Source organism: Lissotriton vulgaris, chromosome 2_1 (genome assembly GCF_964263255.1).
Source record: "Lissotriton vulgaris chromosome 2_1, aLisVul1.2, whole genome shotgun sequence".
In the NCBI taxonomy this organism is placed as follows: Eukaryota; Metazoa; Chordata; class Amphibia; order Caudata; family Salamandridae; genus Lissotriton; species Lissotriton vulgaris.
The window spans coordinates 1,186,600,784-1,186,615,009 of record NC_141687.1 but is presented as its reverse complement, the minus strand read 5'-3'; the positions used below and the strand labels follow the sequence as shown (position 1 = coordinate 1,186,615,009).

At 44.5% G+C, this 14,226-nt stretch overlaps 7 non-coding genes across 7 annotated transcripts; all 7 read right to left on the bottom strand.

Moving 5' to 3' along the window:
* Positions 1 to 176: 176 nt before the first annotated feature.
* TRNAG-UCC (transfer RNA glycine (anticodon UCC)) lies at positions 177 to 248 on the bottom strand. The gene has a single exon. It is a non-coding gene; the product is annotated as a tRNA-Gly (tRNA).
* A 1,536-nt stretch (positions 249 to 1,784) lies between these two features.
* Positions 1,785 to 1,856, bottom strand: TRNAG-CCC (transfer RNA glycine (anticodon CCC)). Its single transcript has one exon. It is a non-coding gene; the product is annotated as a tRNA-Gly (tRNA).
* Positions 1,857 to 3,381: 1,525 nt separating this feature from the next.
* Positions 3,382 to 3,453, bottom strand: TRNAG-UCC (transfer RNA glycine (anticodon UCC)). The gene has a single exon. It is a non-coding gene; the product is annotated as a tRNA-Gly (tRNA).
* A 1,537-nt stretch (positions 3,454 to 4,990) lies between these two features.
* On the bottom strand, positions 4,991 to 5,062 carry TRNAG-CCC (transfer RNA glycine (anticodon CCC)). Its single transcript has one exon. It is a non-coding gene; the product is annotated as a tRNA-Gly (tRNA).
* A 1,525-nt stretch (positions 5,063 to 6,587) lies between these two features.
* On the bottom strand, positions 6,588 to 6,659 carry TRNAG-UCC (transfer RNA glycine (anticodon UCC)). The gene has a single exon. It is a non-coding gene; the product is annotated as a tRNA-Gly (tRNA).
* Positions 6,660 to 8,196: 1,537 nt separating this feature from the next.
* On the bottom strand, positions 8,197 to 8,268 carry TRNAG-CCC (transfer RNA glycine (anticodon CCC)). The gene has a single exon. It is a non-coding gene; the product is annotated as a tRNA-Gly (tRNA).
* Positions 8,269 to 9,793: 1,525 nt separating this feature from the next.
* TRNAG-UCC (transfer RNA glycine (anticodon UCC)) lies at positions 9,794 to 9,865 on the bottom strand. The gene has a single exon. It is a non-coding gene; the product is annotated as a tRNA-Gly (tRNA).
* Between the last annotated feature and the right edge of the window lie 4,361 nt (positions 9,866 to 14,226).

Genomic DNA, 14,226 nt, shown 5'->3' with positions numbered 1-14,226 from the left:
TATGAAACTTATCATATATTAGGACAATGAATATAGCAGAAGGGGCGATTGAGATGCTTGCCTACATATTTGTTTATTTTTTATATAACGGCTGATTAATCTGTTCATTATATTTCCATTTTGTGACATGTTGCATTAAAATATATCCTGCTTGCAGAATATATTAGTATTTGTACTGCGTTGGCCGGGAATCGAACCCGGGTCAACTGCTTGGAAGGCAGCTATGCTCACCACTATACCACCAACGCCCTCTGATCTGTGTGCTCTCGGTTCTAAACATTAGGACCCTGAGTTCAATGACTATCTTGCACCAGCTTGAATGGTGCATTTGGTTTAGATACCAACATGAAAAGCAATAGAAAGTTTTTTGCAGAGGGTAAGGAACTGGGATTGAAACCAAGGACAAAGCTGTGCAGAAGAGAAGAATGGAAAGCTGCATTACAAATAATAGATAAGAATATATAGAGGCAGCATGGGAAGCAAAACAGGGAAGAGAAATGCAGAACATTCAATTAATTGCCCAGGAGATAGATAAGAGCAGAACAAAAAGGGAAGAATGAAATTCAAAGCCTGCCCATAAAAGTGTTTGAAGGTCCCACCAGTCATTTATGCTTATTATTGTGTGTCTTTACTTTCAAAGTACAGGGTGGATCCTTTGACGATCCCTCTCTTGTATTTAAGCAGACACAGATATTTGAGAAGTCTTTTCTCACATAGCTGGCACAAGCTTGTGCTTTTCCTTGCTGTCAGCGTGGAAAAGACAGCTTGGTCCTTGGAAGGAAAATCAAGCAAAATTAGCAGAGAATGGTTTCGATCCATCGACCTCTGGGTTATGGGCCCAGCACGCTTCCGCTGCGCCACTCTGCTCTGTAGTGAAAGTGTTCTTTTTATGCAGATAGGGAGCATTAAGCAGAGTAGCGTGGGATTGGTCCGGCTCTCACCTCATTTGCATAAGTATATTGCAAGGCATGCTGGGTGCAGAAAAACTTCATCTTCCCCTCTCACAATCAGTCATAACTGAAAGTCAGACACTCTTAGGCACTAGCCGTTTCAGACCTTTATCAAGACAGCAGGTCTTGAACCTCTCTCTCTCTCTCTCTCTCTCTCTCTCTGTGATCCTAGCACTAGCATGCTCAGGATTTGGCTTTACCTGGGAGCCAGAGATCTACCCGGTGAGGGCTTGCCCGGTGTGAGGCTTTTGAGCGTTTGGGAGCGTTCGGGACGTGAGTGGACGTTGGACAGGAAACTCTGCGAATTTGAAGCATCCAACATTCCTGCTGCAGTGAGCGGCTCTTTCCATGGACATCTGCCTCTAGGATTCCTCTCAACTTGCCTTCTGATAAAACATTTTGGGAGCAGCAATTACCTTCGACAGCTACAAGGTGGCTCTACATTCTGGTAAGTGCACAAGTATGCACAAAATGTTAGGGACTTTTGCCAGATTTATCGGTGGATCTTGCATATTTTTTTCAGAGGCTAGATATTGCCTAGAAATGCTTTTTAACATAGAGATGTTGGAGTTATAATGTCTGGTGGGGCCTCACCCCTTCCATTGTTTGCCCACTGTAACATATTTATTACCAGCACATGTGAGTTGTGACTCTGCTTTATAAAACTTATCATATATTAGGACAATGAATGTATCAGAAGGTGCGATTGAGATGTTTGCCTATGTATTTGTTTATTTTTTTATATATGGCTGATTAATCTGTACATGAAATTTCCATTTTGTGACATGTTGCATTAAAATATATCCTGCTTGCAGAATATATTAGCATTTTCACTGCGTTGGCCGGGAATCGAACCCGGGTCAACTGCTTGGGAAGCAGCTATGCTCACCACTATACCACCAACGCCCTCCAATGTGTGTGCTCGCGGTTCTAAATATTACGTTGCCGAAATCAATGACTATCTTGCAACAGCTTCAATGGTGCATTTGGTTTAGATACCAACATGAGAAGTAGTAGAACGTTTTTTGCAGAGGGTAAGGAACTGGGGATTGAAACCAAGGACAAAGTTGTGCAGAAGAGAAGAAATGAAAAGCAACAGTACAAATAGTAGAAATCAGCATATATAGGCAGCATGGGAAGCAAAGCAGGGAAGAGAAAGAGAGAACATTCCATGAAATGCCCAGGAGATAGATAAGAGCAGAAAAAAAGGGAAGAATGAAATTCAAAGCATGCCCAGAAAGTTGTGTGAAGCTCCCACCAGTCATTTATGGTTATAGTTGTGTGTCTTTGCTTTCAAAGTACAGGGTTGATCCTTTCACGAACACTCTTGTATTACACAGACATAGATAGTTGAGAAGTCTTTTTTCACATAGCTGGCACAAGCTTGCGCTTTTCCTTTCTGGCAGTGTGGAAATGACAGCTTGGTCCTTGGAAGGAAAATCAAGCAAAATTAGCAGAGGATGGTTTCGATCCATCGACCTCTGGGTTATGGGCCCAGCACGCTTCCGCTGCGCCACTCTGCTCGTTTGTGAAAGTGTTCTCTTTATGCAGATGAGGAGGCATTCATAGGAGTGAAGTGGGATTGGTCGGGCTCTCACCTCATTTGCCTAATTATATCGCAAGGCATGCTGGGTGCAGAAAATCTTCATCTTCCCCTCTCACAATCAGTCATAACTGAAAGTCCAGACCCTCTTAGGCACTAGCCGTTTCAGGCCTTTATCAAGACAGCAGCTCTCCGACGCTCTCTGTCTCTCTCTCTGTGATCCTAGTGCTAGCATGCTCAGGATTTGGCTTTACCTGGGAGCCAGAGATCTACCCGGTGAGGGCTTGCCCGGTGTAAGGCTTTTGAGCGTTTGGGAGCGTTCGGTACATGAGAGGACGTTGGACTGGAAACTGTGTAAATTTGAAGCATCCAACCTTCCTGCTGCAGTCGGAGGATCTTTCCATGGACATCTGCCTTTTGGATTCCTCTAAACTTGCCCTCTGATGAAACATTTTTTGAGCTGCAGTTACCTCCGACGTCTACAAGGTGGCGCTACATTCAGGTGAGGGCACAAGTATGCACAAAATGTTGGCGACTTTTGCCAGATTTATCGATGGATCTTGCATATTGTTTTCAGAGGCTAGATATTGCCTATGAAATGCTTTTTAACATAGAGATGCTGGAGTTATAATGTGTGGTCGGGCCTCAGCCCTTTCATTGTCTGCCCACTGTAAATATTTTTTATCAGCACATGTGAGTGGTGACTCTGCTTTATGAAACTTATCATATATTAGGACAATGAATATAGCAGAAGGGGCGATTGAGATGCTTGCCTACATATTTGTTTATTTTTTATATAACGGCTGATTAATCTGCTCATTATATTTCCATTTTGTGACATGTTGCATTAAAATATATCCTGCTTGCAGAATATATTAGTATTTGTACTGCGTTGGCCGGGAATCGAACCCGGGTCAACTGCTTGGAAGGCAGCTATGCTCACCACTATACCACCAACGCCCTCTGATCTGTGTGCTCTCGGTTCTAAACATTAGGACCCTGAGTTCAATGACTATCTTGCACCAGCTTGAATGGTGCATTTGGTTTAGATACCAACATGAAAAGCAATAGAAAGTTTTTTGCAGAGGGTAAGGAACTGGGATTGAAACCAAGGACAAAGCTGTGCAGAAGAGAAGAATGGAAAGCTGCATTACAAATAATAGATAAGAATATATAGAGGCAGCATGGGAAGCAAAACAGGGAAGAGAAATGCAGAACATTCAATTAATTGCCCAGGAGATAGATAAGAGCAGAACAAAAAGGGAAGAATGAAATTCAAAGCCTGCCCATAAAAGTGTTTGAAGGTCCCACCAGTCATTTATGCTTATTATTGTGTGTCTTTACTTTCAAAGTACAGGGTGGATCCTTTGACGATCCCTCTCTTGTATTTAAGCAGACACAGATATTTGAGAAGTCTTTTCTCACATAGCTGGCACAAGCTTGTGCTTTTCCTTGCTGTCAGCGTGGAAAAGACAGCTTGGTCCTTGGAAGGAAAATCAAGCAAAATTAGCAGAGAATGGTTTCGATCCATCGACCTCTGGGTTATGGGCCCAGCACGCTTCCGCTGCGCCACTCTGCTCTGTAGTGAAAGTGTTCTTTTTATGCAGATAGGGAGCATTAAGCAGAGTAGCGTGGGATTGGTCCGGCTCTCACCTCATTTGCATAAGTATATTGCAAGGCATGCTGGGTGCAGAAAAACTTCATCTTCCCCTCTCACAATCAGTCATAACTGAAAGTCAGACACTCTTAGGCACTAGCCGTTTCAGACCTTTATCAAGACAGCAGGTCTTGAACCCTCTCTCTCTCTCTCTCTCTCTCTCTCTCTGTGATCCTAGCACTAGCATGCTCAGGATTTGGCTTTACCTGGGAGCCAGAGATCTACCCGGTGAGGGCTTGCCCGGTGTGAGGCTTTTGAGCGTTTGGGAGCGTTCGGGACGTGAGTGGACGTTGGACAGGAAACTCTGCGAATTTGAAGCATCCAACATTCCTGCTGCAGTGAGCGGCTCTTTCCATGGACATCTGCCTCTAGGATTCCTCTCAACTTGCCTTCTGATAAAACATTTTGGGAGCAGCAATTACCTTCGACAGCTACAAGGTGGCTCTACATTCTGGTAAGTGCACAAGTATGCACAAAATGTTAGGGACTTTTGCCAGATTTATCGGTGGATCTTGCATATTTTTTTCAGAGGCTAGATATTGCCTAGAAATGCTTTTTAACATAGAGATGTTGGAGTTATAATGTCTGGTGGGGCCTCACCCCTTCCATTGTTTGCCCACTGTAACATATTTATTACCAGCACATGTGAGTTGTGACTCTGCTTTATAAAACTTATCATATATTAGGACAATGAATGTATCAGAAGGTGCGATTGAGATGTTTGCCTATGTATTTGTTTATTTTTTTATATATGGCTGATTAATCTGTACATGAAATTTCCATTTTGTGACATGTTGCATTAAAATATATCCTGCTTGCAGAATATATTAGCATTTTCACTGCGTTGGCCGGGAATCGAACCCGGGTCAACTGCTTGGGAAGCAGCTATGCTCACCACTATACCACCAACGCCCTCCGATGTGTGTGCTCTCGGTTCTAAATATTACGTTGCCGAAATCAATGACTATCTTGCAACAGCTTCAATGGTGCATTTGGTTTAGATACCAACATGAGAAGTAGTAGAACGTTTTTTGCAGAGGGTAAGGAACTGGGGATTGAAACCAAGGACAAAGTTGTGCAGAAGAGAAGAAATGAAAAGCAACAGTACAAATAGTAGAAATCAGCATATATAGGCAGCATGGGAAGCAAAGCAGGGAAGAGAAAGAGAGAACATTCCATGAAATGCCCAGGAGATAGATAAGAGCAGAAAAAAAGGGAAGAATGAAATTCAAAGCATGCCCAGAAAGTTGTGTGAAGCTCCCACCAGTCATTTATGGTTATAGTTGTGTGTCTTTGCTTTCAAAGTACAGGGTTGATCCTTTCACGAACACTCTTGTATTACACAGACATAGATAGTTGAGAAGTCTTTTTTCACATAGCTGGCACAAGCTTGCGCTTTTCCTTTCTGGCAGTGTGGAAATGACAGCTTGGTCCTTGGAAGGAAAATCAAGCAAAATTAGCAGAGGATGGTTTCGATCCATCGACCTCTGGGTTATGGGCCCAGCACGCTTCCGCTGCGCCACTCTGCTCGTTTGTGAAAGTGTTCTCTTTATGCAGATGAGGAGGCATTCATAGGAGTGAAGTGGGATTGGTCGGGCTCTCACCTCATTTGCCTAATTATATCGCAAGGCATGCTGGGTGCAGAAAATCTTCATCTTCCCCTCTCACAATCAGTCATAACTGAAAGTCCAGACCCTCTTAGGCACTAGCCGTTTCAGGCCTTTATCAAGACAGCAGCTCTCCGACGCTCTCTGTCTCTCTCTCTGTGATCCTAGTGCTAGCATGCTCAGGATTTGGCTTTACCTGGGAGCCAGAGATCTACCCGGTGAGGGCTTGCCCGGTGTAAGGCTTTTGAGCGTTTGGGAGCGTTCGGTACATGAGAGGACGTTGGACTGGAAACTGTGTAAATTTGAAGCATCCAACCTTCCTGCTGCAGTCGGAGGATCTTTCCATGGACATCTGCCTTTTGGATTCCTCTAAACTTGCCCTCTGATGAAACATTTTTTGAGCTGCAGTTACCTCCGACGTCTACAAGGTGGCGCTACATTCAGGTGAGGGCACAAGTATGCACAAAATGTTGGCGACTTTTGCCAGATTTATCGATGGATCTTGCATATTGTTTTCAGAGGCTAGATATTGCCTAGGAAATGCTTTTTAACATAGAGATGCTGGAGTTATAATGTGTGGTCGGGCCTCAGCCCTTTCATTGTCTGCCCACTGTAAATATTTTTTATCAGCACATGTGAGTGGTGACTCTGCTTTATGAAACTTATCATATATTAGGACAATGAATATAGCAGAAGGGGCGATTGAGATGCTTGCCTACATATTTGTTTATTTTTTATATAACGGCTGATTAATCTGTTCATTATATTTCCATTTTGTGACATGTTGCATTAAAATATATCCTGCTTGCAGAATATATTAGTATTTGTACTGCGTTGGCCGGGAATCGAACCCGGGTCAACTGCTTGGAAGGCAGCTATGCTCACCACTATACCACCAACGCCCTCTGATCTGTGTGCTCTCGGTTCTAAACATTAGGACCCTGAGTTCAATGACTATCTTGCACCAGCTTGAATGGTGCATTTGGTTTAGATACCAACATGAAAAGCAATAGAAAGTTTTTTGCAGAGGGTAAGGAACTGGGATTGAAACCAAGGACAAAGCTGTGCAGAAGAGAAGAATGGAAAGCTGCATTACAAATAATAGATAAGAATATATAGAGGCAGCATGGGAAGCAAAACAGGGAAGAGAAATGCAGAACATTCAATTAATTGCCCAGGAGATAGATAAGAGCAGAACAAAAAGGGAAGAATGAAATTCAAAGCCTGCCCATAAAAGTGTTTGAAGGTCCCACCAGTCATTTATGCTTATTATTGTGTGTCTTTACTTTCAAAGTACAGGGTGGATCCTTTGACGATCCCTCTCTTGTATTTAAGCAGACACAGATATTTGAGAAGTCTTTTCTCACATAGCTGGCACAAGCTTGTGCTTTTCCTTGCTGTCAGCGTGGAAAAGACAGCTTGGTCCTTGGAAGGAAAATCAAGCAAAATTAGCAGAGAATGGTTTCGATCCATCGACCTCTGGGTTATGGGCCCAGCACGCTTCCGCTGCGCCACTCTGCTCTGTAGTGAAAGTGTTCTTTTTATGCAGATAGGGAGCATTAAGCAGAGTAGCGTGGGATTGGTCCGGCTCTCACCTCATTTGCATAAGTATATTGCAAGGCATGCTGGGTGCAGAAAAACTTCATCTTCCCCTCTCACAATCAGTCATAACTGAAAGTCAGACACTCTTAGGCACTAGCCGTTTCAGACCTTTATCAAGACAGCAGGTCTTGAACCCTCTCTCTCTCTCTCTCTCTCTCTCTCTCTGTGATCCTAGCACTAGCATGCTCAGGATTTGGCTTTACCTGGGAGCCAGAGATCTACCCGGTGAGGGCTTGCCCGGTGTGAGGCTTTTGAGCGTTTGGGAGCGTTCGGGACGTGAGTGGACGTTGGACAGGAAACTCTGCGAATTTGAAGCATCCAACATTCCTGCTGCAGTGAGCGGCTCTTTCCATGGACATCTGCCTCTAGGATTCCTCTCAACTTGCCTTCTGATAAAACATTTTGGGAGCAGCAATTACCTTCGACAGCTACAAGGTGGCTCTACATTCTGGTAAGTGCACAAGTATGCACAAAATGTTAGGGACTTTTGCCAGATTTATCGGTGGATCTTGCATATTTTTTTCAGAGGCTAGATATTGCCTAGAAATGCTTTTTAACATAGAGATGTTGGAGTTATAATGTCTGGTGGGGCCTCACCCCTTCCATTGTTTGCCCACTGTAACATATTTATTACCAGCACATGTGAGTTGTGACTCTGCTTTATAAAACTTATCATATATTAGGACAATGAATGTATCAGAAGGTGCGATTGAGATGTTTGCCTATGTATTTGTTTATTTTTTTATATATGGCTGATTAATCTGTACATGAAATTTCCATTTTGTGACATGTTGCATTAAAATATATCCTGCTTGCAGAATATATTAGCATTTTCACTGCGTTGGCCGGGAATCGAACCCGGGTCAACTGCTTGGGAAGCAGCTATGCTCACCACTATACCACCAACGCCCTCCAATGTGTGTGCTCGCGGTTCTAAATATTACGTTGCCGAAATCAATGACTATCTTGCAACAGCTTCAATGGTGCATTTGGTTTAGATACCAACATGAGAAGTAGTAGAACGTTTTTTGCAGAGGGTAAGGAACTGGGGATTGAAACCAAGGACAAAGTTGTGCAGAAGAGAAGAAATGAAAAGCAACAGTACAAATAGTAGAAATCAGCATATATAGGCAGCATGGGAAGCAAAGCAGGGAAGAGAAAGAGAGAACATTCCATGAAATGCCCAGGAGATAGATAAGAGCAGAAAAAAAGGGAAGAATGAAATTCAAAGCATGCCCAGAAAGTTGTGTGAAGCTCCCACCAGTCATTTATGGTTATAGTTGTGTGTCTTTGCTTTCAAAGTACAGGGTTGATCCTTTCACGAACACTCTTGTATTACACAGACATAGATAGTTGAGAAGTCTTTTTTCACATAGCTGGCACAAGCTTGCGCTTTTCCTTTCTGGCAGTGTGGAAATGACAGCTTGGTCCTTGGAAGGAAAATCAAGCAAAATTAGCAGAGGATGGTTTCGATCCATCGACCTCTGGGTTATGGGCCCAGCACGCTTCCGCTGCGCCACTCTGCTCGTTTGTGAAAGTGTTCTCTTTATGCAGATGAGGAGGCATTCATAGGAGTGAAGTGGGATTGGTCGGGCTCTCACCTCATTTGCCTAATTATATCGCAAGGCATGCTGGGTGCAGAAAATCTTCATCTTCCCCTCTCACAATCAGTCATAACTGAAAGTCCAGACCCTCTTAGGCACTAGCCGTTTCAGGCCTTTATCAAGACAGCAGCTCTCCGACGCTCTCTGTCTCTCTCTCTGTGATCCTAGTGCTAGCATGCTCAGGATTTGGCTTTACCTGGGAGCCAGAGATCTACCCGGTGAGGGCTTGCCCGGTGTAAGGCTTTTGAGCGTTTGGGAGCGTTCGGTACATGAGAGGACGTTGGACTGGAAACTGTGTAAATTTGAAGCATCCAACCTTCCTGCTGCAGTCGGAGGATCTTTCCATGGACATCTGCCTTTTGGATTCCTCTAAACTTGCCCTCTGATGAAACATTTTTTGAGCTGCAGTTACCTCCGACGTCTACAAGGTGGCGCTACATTCAGGTGAGGGCACAAGTATGCACAAAATGTTGGCGACTTTTGCCAGATTTATCGATGGATCTTGCATATTGTTTTCAGAGGCTAGATATTGCCTATGAAATGCTTTTTAACATAGAGATGCTGGAGTTATAATGTGTGGTCGGGCCTCAGCCCTTTCATTGTCTGCCCACTGTAAATATTTTTTATCAGCACATGTGAGTGGTGACTCTGCTTTATGAAACTTATCATATATTAGGACAATGAATATAGCAGAAGGGGCGATTGAGATGCTTGCCTACATATTTGTTTATTTTTTATATAACGGCTGATTAATCTGCTCATTATATTTCCATTTTGTGACATGTTGCATTAAAATATATCCTGCTTGCAGAATATATTAGTATTTGTACTGCGTTGGCCGGGAATCGAACCCGGGTCAACTGCTTGGAAGGCAGCTATGCTCACCACTATACCACCAACGCCCTCTGATCTGTGTGCTCTCGGTTCTAAACATTAGGACCCTGAGTTCAATGACTATCTTGCACCAGCTTGAATGGTGCATTTGGTTTAGATACCAACATGAAAAGCAATAGAAAGTTTTTTGCAGAGGGTAAGGAACTGGGATTGAAACCAAGGACAAAGCTGTGCAGAAGAGAAGAATGGAAAGCTGCATTACAAATAATAGATAAGAATATATAGAGGCAGCATGGGAAGCAAAACAGGGAAGAGAAATGCAGAACATTCAATTAATTGCCCAGGAGATAGATAAGAGCAGAACAAAAAGGGAAGAATGAAATTCAAAGCCTGCCCATAAAAGTGTTTGAAGGTCCCACCAGTCATTTATGCTTATTATTGTGTGTCTTTACTTTCAAAGTACAGGGTGGATCCTTTGACGATCCCTCTCTTGTATTTAAGCAGACACAGATATTTGAGAAGTCTTTTCTCACATAGCTGGCACAAGCTTGTGCTTTTCCTTGCTGTCAGCGTGGAAAAGACAGCTTGGTCCTTGGAAGGAAAATCAAGCAAAATTAGCAGAGAATGGTTTCGATCCATCGACCTCTGGGTTATGGGCCCAGCACGCTTCCGCTGCGCCACTCTGCTCTGTAGTGAAAGTGTTCTTTTTATGCAGATAGGGAGCATTAAGCAGAGTAGCGTGGGATTGGTCCGGCTCTCACCTCATTTGCATAAGTATATTGCAAGGCATGCTGGGTGCAGAAAAACTTCATCTTCCCCTCTCACAATCAGTCATAACTGAAAGTCAGACACTCTTAGGCACTAGCCGTTTCAGACCTTTATCAAGACAGCAGGTCTTGAACCCTCTCTCTCTCTCTCTCTCTCTCTCTCTCTGTGATCCTAGCACTAGCATGCTCAGGATTTGGCTTTAGAGATATCAATATAGGACTAGCTATGTTGTGTTAGAGGAAACTCAGAAGGTATATCTGTGGGCAAACCCTTAGGTTTGGTCATGAAGCCCTCACACACCAACCTAGTTGGTGTCATGCTTCATCATCGGGCCCACCACAGTGATACCGAATGTGTCCCGGGTGTGCTGCGACTCCAGATTACTGAGGAGCTGGTATTCTTACTGAGTGTGCAGTGTTGGTGAGAATGAAGGTGAAAGGTTTTAAAAGCTATACAGGTGGTCCCAGTTCCCGAGGGTAAGAGGTAAATTTAATACCTGGGCCCCTGTTAGCAAGATAAAAAGGCTGTGGACGATGTGGAGTATATTAGGGGCTCCTACGTCCTTGTGGTCTACATGTTTCAGCCAGGCCTTTTGATTAAAACTGGCTTTCCTCAGGACCAAATGAGTATGTGTGGGTGAAAATAAACTATATTAAGTGAAAGTGTGTGGTAAAAAAGTGTTGCACTCGCTAAGGTGCCGTACGTGTAAGAGGGGGATTCCCTCTGCTTTACTGTACATAAAACACAAAGACAGTACAGACATACAAAAAGAGTCATTGAGAATGGTATTTAACCAAAACACAACAAATAGCCGGCTTCTGGTGTGCGTGAGCGACCTAGAGCGGCAAGTAACAATGCCATGAGTGTGCCATGGCTAAGGTGAACTATGGCGGTTAAATTTTAAACCTCGATGGGCAGTGTCTTTGCGCCGAGCGTGGCGGGGCTATATGTCCACCACTTTGAGCAGACAAATATCGAAGCCCCCACGAACCCCTACTCAGCAAATATAACAATTTGGCGTCGATATATTGACGATATCCTCATTATCTGGGAAGGCAATGAGGAGACATTGAAAGATTTTCTCACCTGGATCAATAGCCTTGATCCCTTTCTAAAGTTCACCTGCACTAGCAGTTCTACTGAACTGGCGTTTCTGGACCTCAACATAAAAGCTGATCAGGGGGGTCTGACCACAACGACTCATTACAAACCGACTTCCAGGAACTCGTTGTTGCGTTTTGACAGTTTCCACCCCAGACCTTTGAGAGAGAACCTGCCATTTGGACAGTTCCTGCGCATTCGCCGGAACTGCAGCAACCTCCATGACTTCAAACACCAGTCAAAAGCCTTGGTCCACAAGTTGGGAGACCGTGGCTACCCATCCAGAATCATCACAAAATCCTGTAAACGAGCACGCAACCAAAACAGGGAGGCCCTTCTTGAGACCGTGGTCAGACCACCAGAAACACCCATCATGACGTGTGTCACCACCTATAACACCGCCTCCAATCAGGTCTCCAGCATAATTCGCAAAAATTGGAAGATCATCAATTCAGGCGCGAGGAACTGGGACCTCCCCCGCTTTGCATACAAAAGAGCACAAAATCTGAAGGATCAGCTGGTAACCACGAGACCCAGAAAAACACAGCAAACCGGCCATACAATTTTAAACACTTGGGGCCTACCAGAACTAACAGGCCACCAACCATGTTACAACTGTAGCGTCTGCCACCTGACTACCCCTTCCAAAACATTGTCGTTGGAAGATGGAAAAACCTGGACACAACGACAATTCACGAACTGTAATTCATCTAACCTAGTATACCTAATCACCTGTCGCTGTGGCTTGAGATACATAGGCATGACGACCAGGAAGGTTAGAACCAGGATGACTGAACACAGGAGCACCATGCGCTGTGGTAAAAACATCAGCAAACTGACCCAGCACTTCATCGTGCAAAATCACACCCCGAATGATTTCACCTGGACGGTCATCGAACAATTCGCACTTTCAGCTTGTGATGAGAAGACTCTGCTCACCAAAGAGCAACGCTGGATTTACCGCCTTTCTACCCATATAGAGGGGCTCAATGATTCCATCCCGTGGAATGCTCTGGCGAGATAAACACTCCTATGTAAAGTATTGGTCAGTATCCCTGTCTGCGCTCAGACTCGTGGTCTGTCCCTACTCTGTAATTGCCTTCTTTGCATATATACCTTGCAATCGCTGTTGTTGCTTTTTAAACCTTAAAAGACCCACACGGGTTTCTTTCCCTTTTTGCTCCCGTTGCGCACGCACTCGCGCGCACATGCCACTACCTATGCTAACCTAGTCCTGGTACCATGGCGCATGCGCGAATGGATAGCGCTCGCACACACCTCTACCACGCATGCGCTGGAAACCTCACATCGCGCATGCGCAACACGCAGACCGCTAGCTCCCAGCGCCCGCGCTCTAAAAAGGAAACGCGACCGCGCCCTCTCCCCTCTCCAGGTGATAACAATCAAACCGGCTATTTAAGCCCATACCTGACTCTGGCAAAGCTCATTCGGGACACTGGAGCAGGACGATAGGTCGCAGGAACCGCTGATCGGAAATACCGTGAGTAAGCTTGATCTCTGCACAACGCTCTGGGTAAGCAACAATTTCTCTCCACAGGTACTATCCTAACTGTAATCCTCTACAAACATTTAGGATCTTCTTTCCCTCCCTGCCAAGTGACCCATGAGGCTTTAACAGCAAGTAGCAAGTGTGAGGAATTATGTACCATACTTACCTGTACCTCACGCTATGCCTGTTTCGCTGTGTAGCCCACCACTGCCACTGCGTTTAAAATTTAACCGCCATAGTTCACCTTAGCCATGGCACACTCATGGCATTGTTACTTGCCGCTCTAGGTCGCTCACGCACACCAGAAGCCGGCTATTTGTTGTGTTTTGGTTAAATACCATTCTCAATGACTCTTTTTGTATGTCTGTACTGTCTTTGTGTTTTATGTACAGTAAAGCAGAGGGAATCCCCCTCTTACACGTACGGCACCTTAGCGAGTGCAACACTTTTTTACCACACACTTTCACTTAATATAGTTTATTTTCACCCACACATACTCATTTGGTCCTGAGGAAAGCCAGTTTTAATCAAAAGGCCTGGCTGAAACATGTAGACCACAAGGACGTAGGAGCCCCTAATATACTCCACATCGTCCACAGCCTTTTTATCTTGCTAACAGGGGCCCAGGTATTAAATTTACCTCTTACCCTCGGGAACTGGGACCACCTGTATAGCTTTTAAAACCTTTCACCTTCATTCTCACCAACACTGCACACTCAGTAAGAATACCAGCTCCTCAGTAATCTGGAGTCGCAGCACACCCGGGACACATTCGGTGTCACTGTGGTGGGCCCGATGATGAAGCATGACACCAACTAGGTTGGTGTGTGAGGGCTTCATGACCAAACCTAAGGGTTTGCCCACAGATATACCTTCTGAGTTTCCTCTAACACAACATAGCTAGTCCTATATTGATATCTCTACATATAACCAGGGGACCCGGACTGGCTTACCTAGTCCTCTCTCTCCCTTTTGATTTGCTCAGGATTTGGCTTTACCTGGGAGCCAGAGATCTACCCGGTGAGGGCTTGCCCGGTGTGAGGCTTTTGA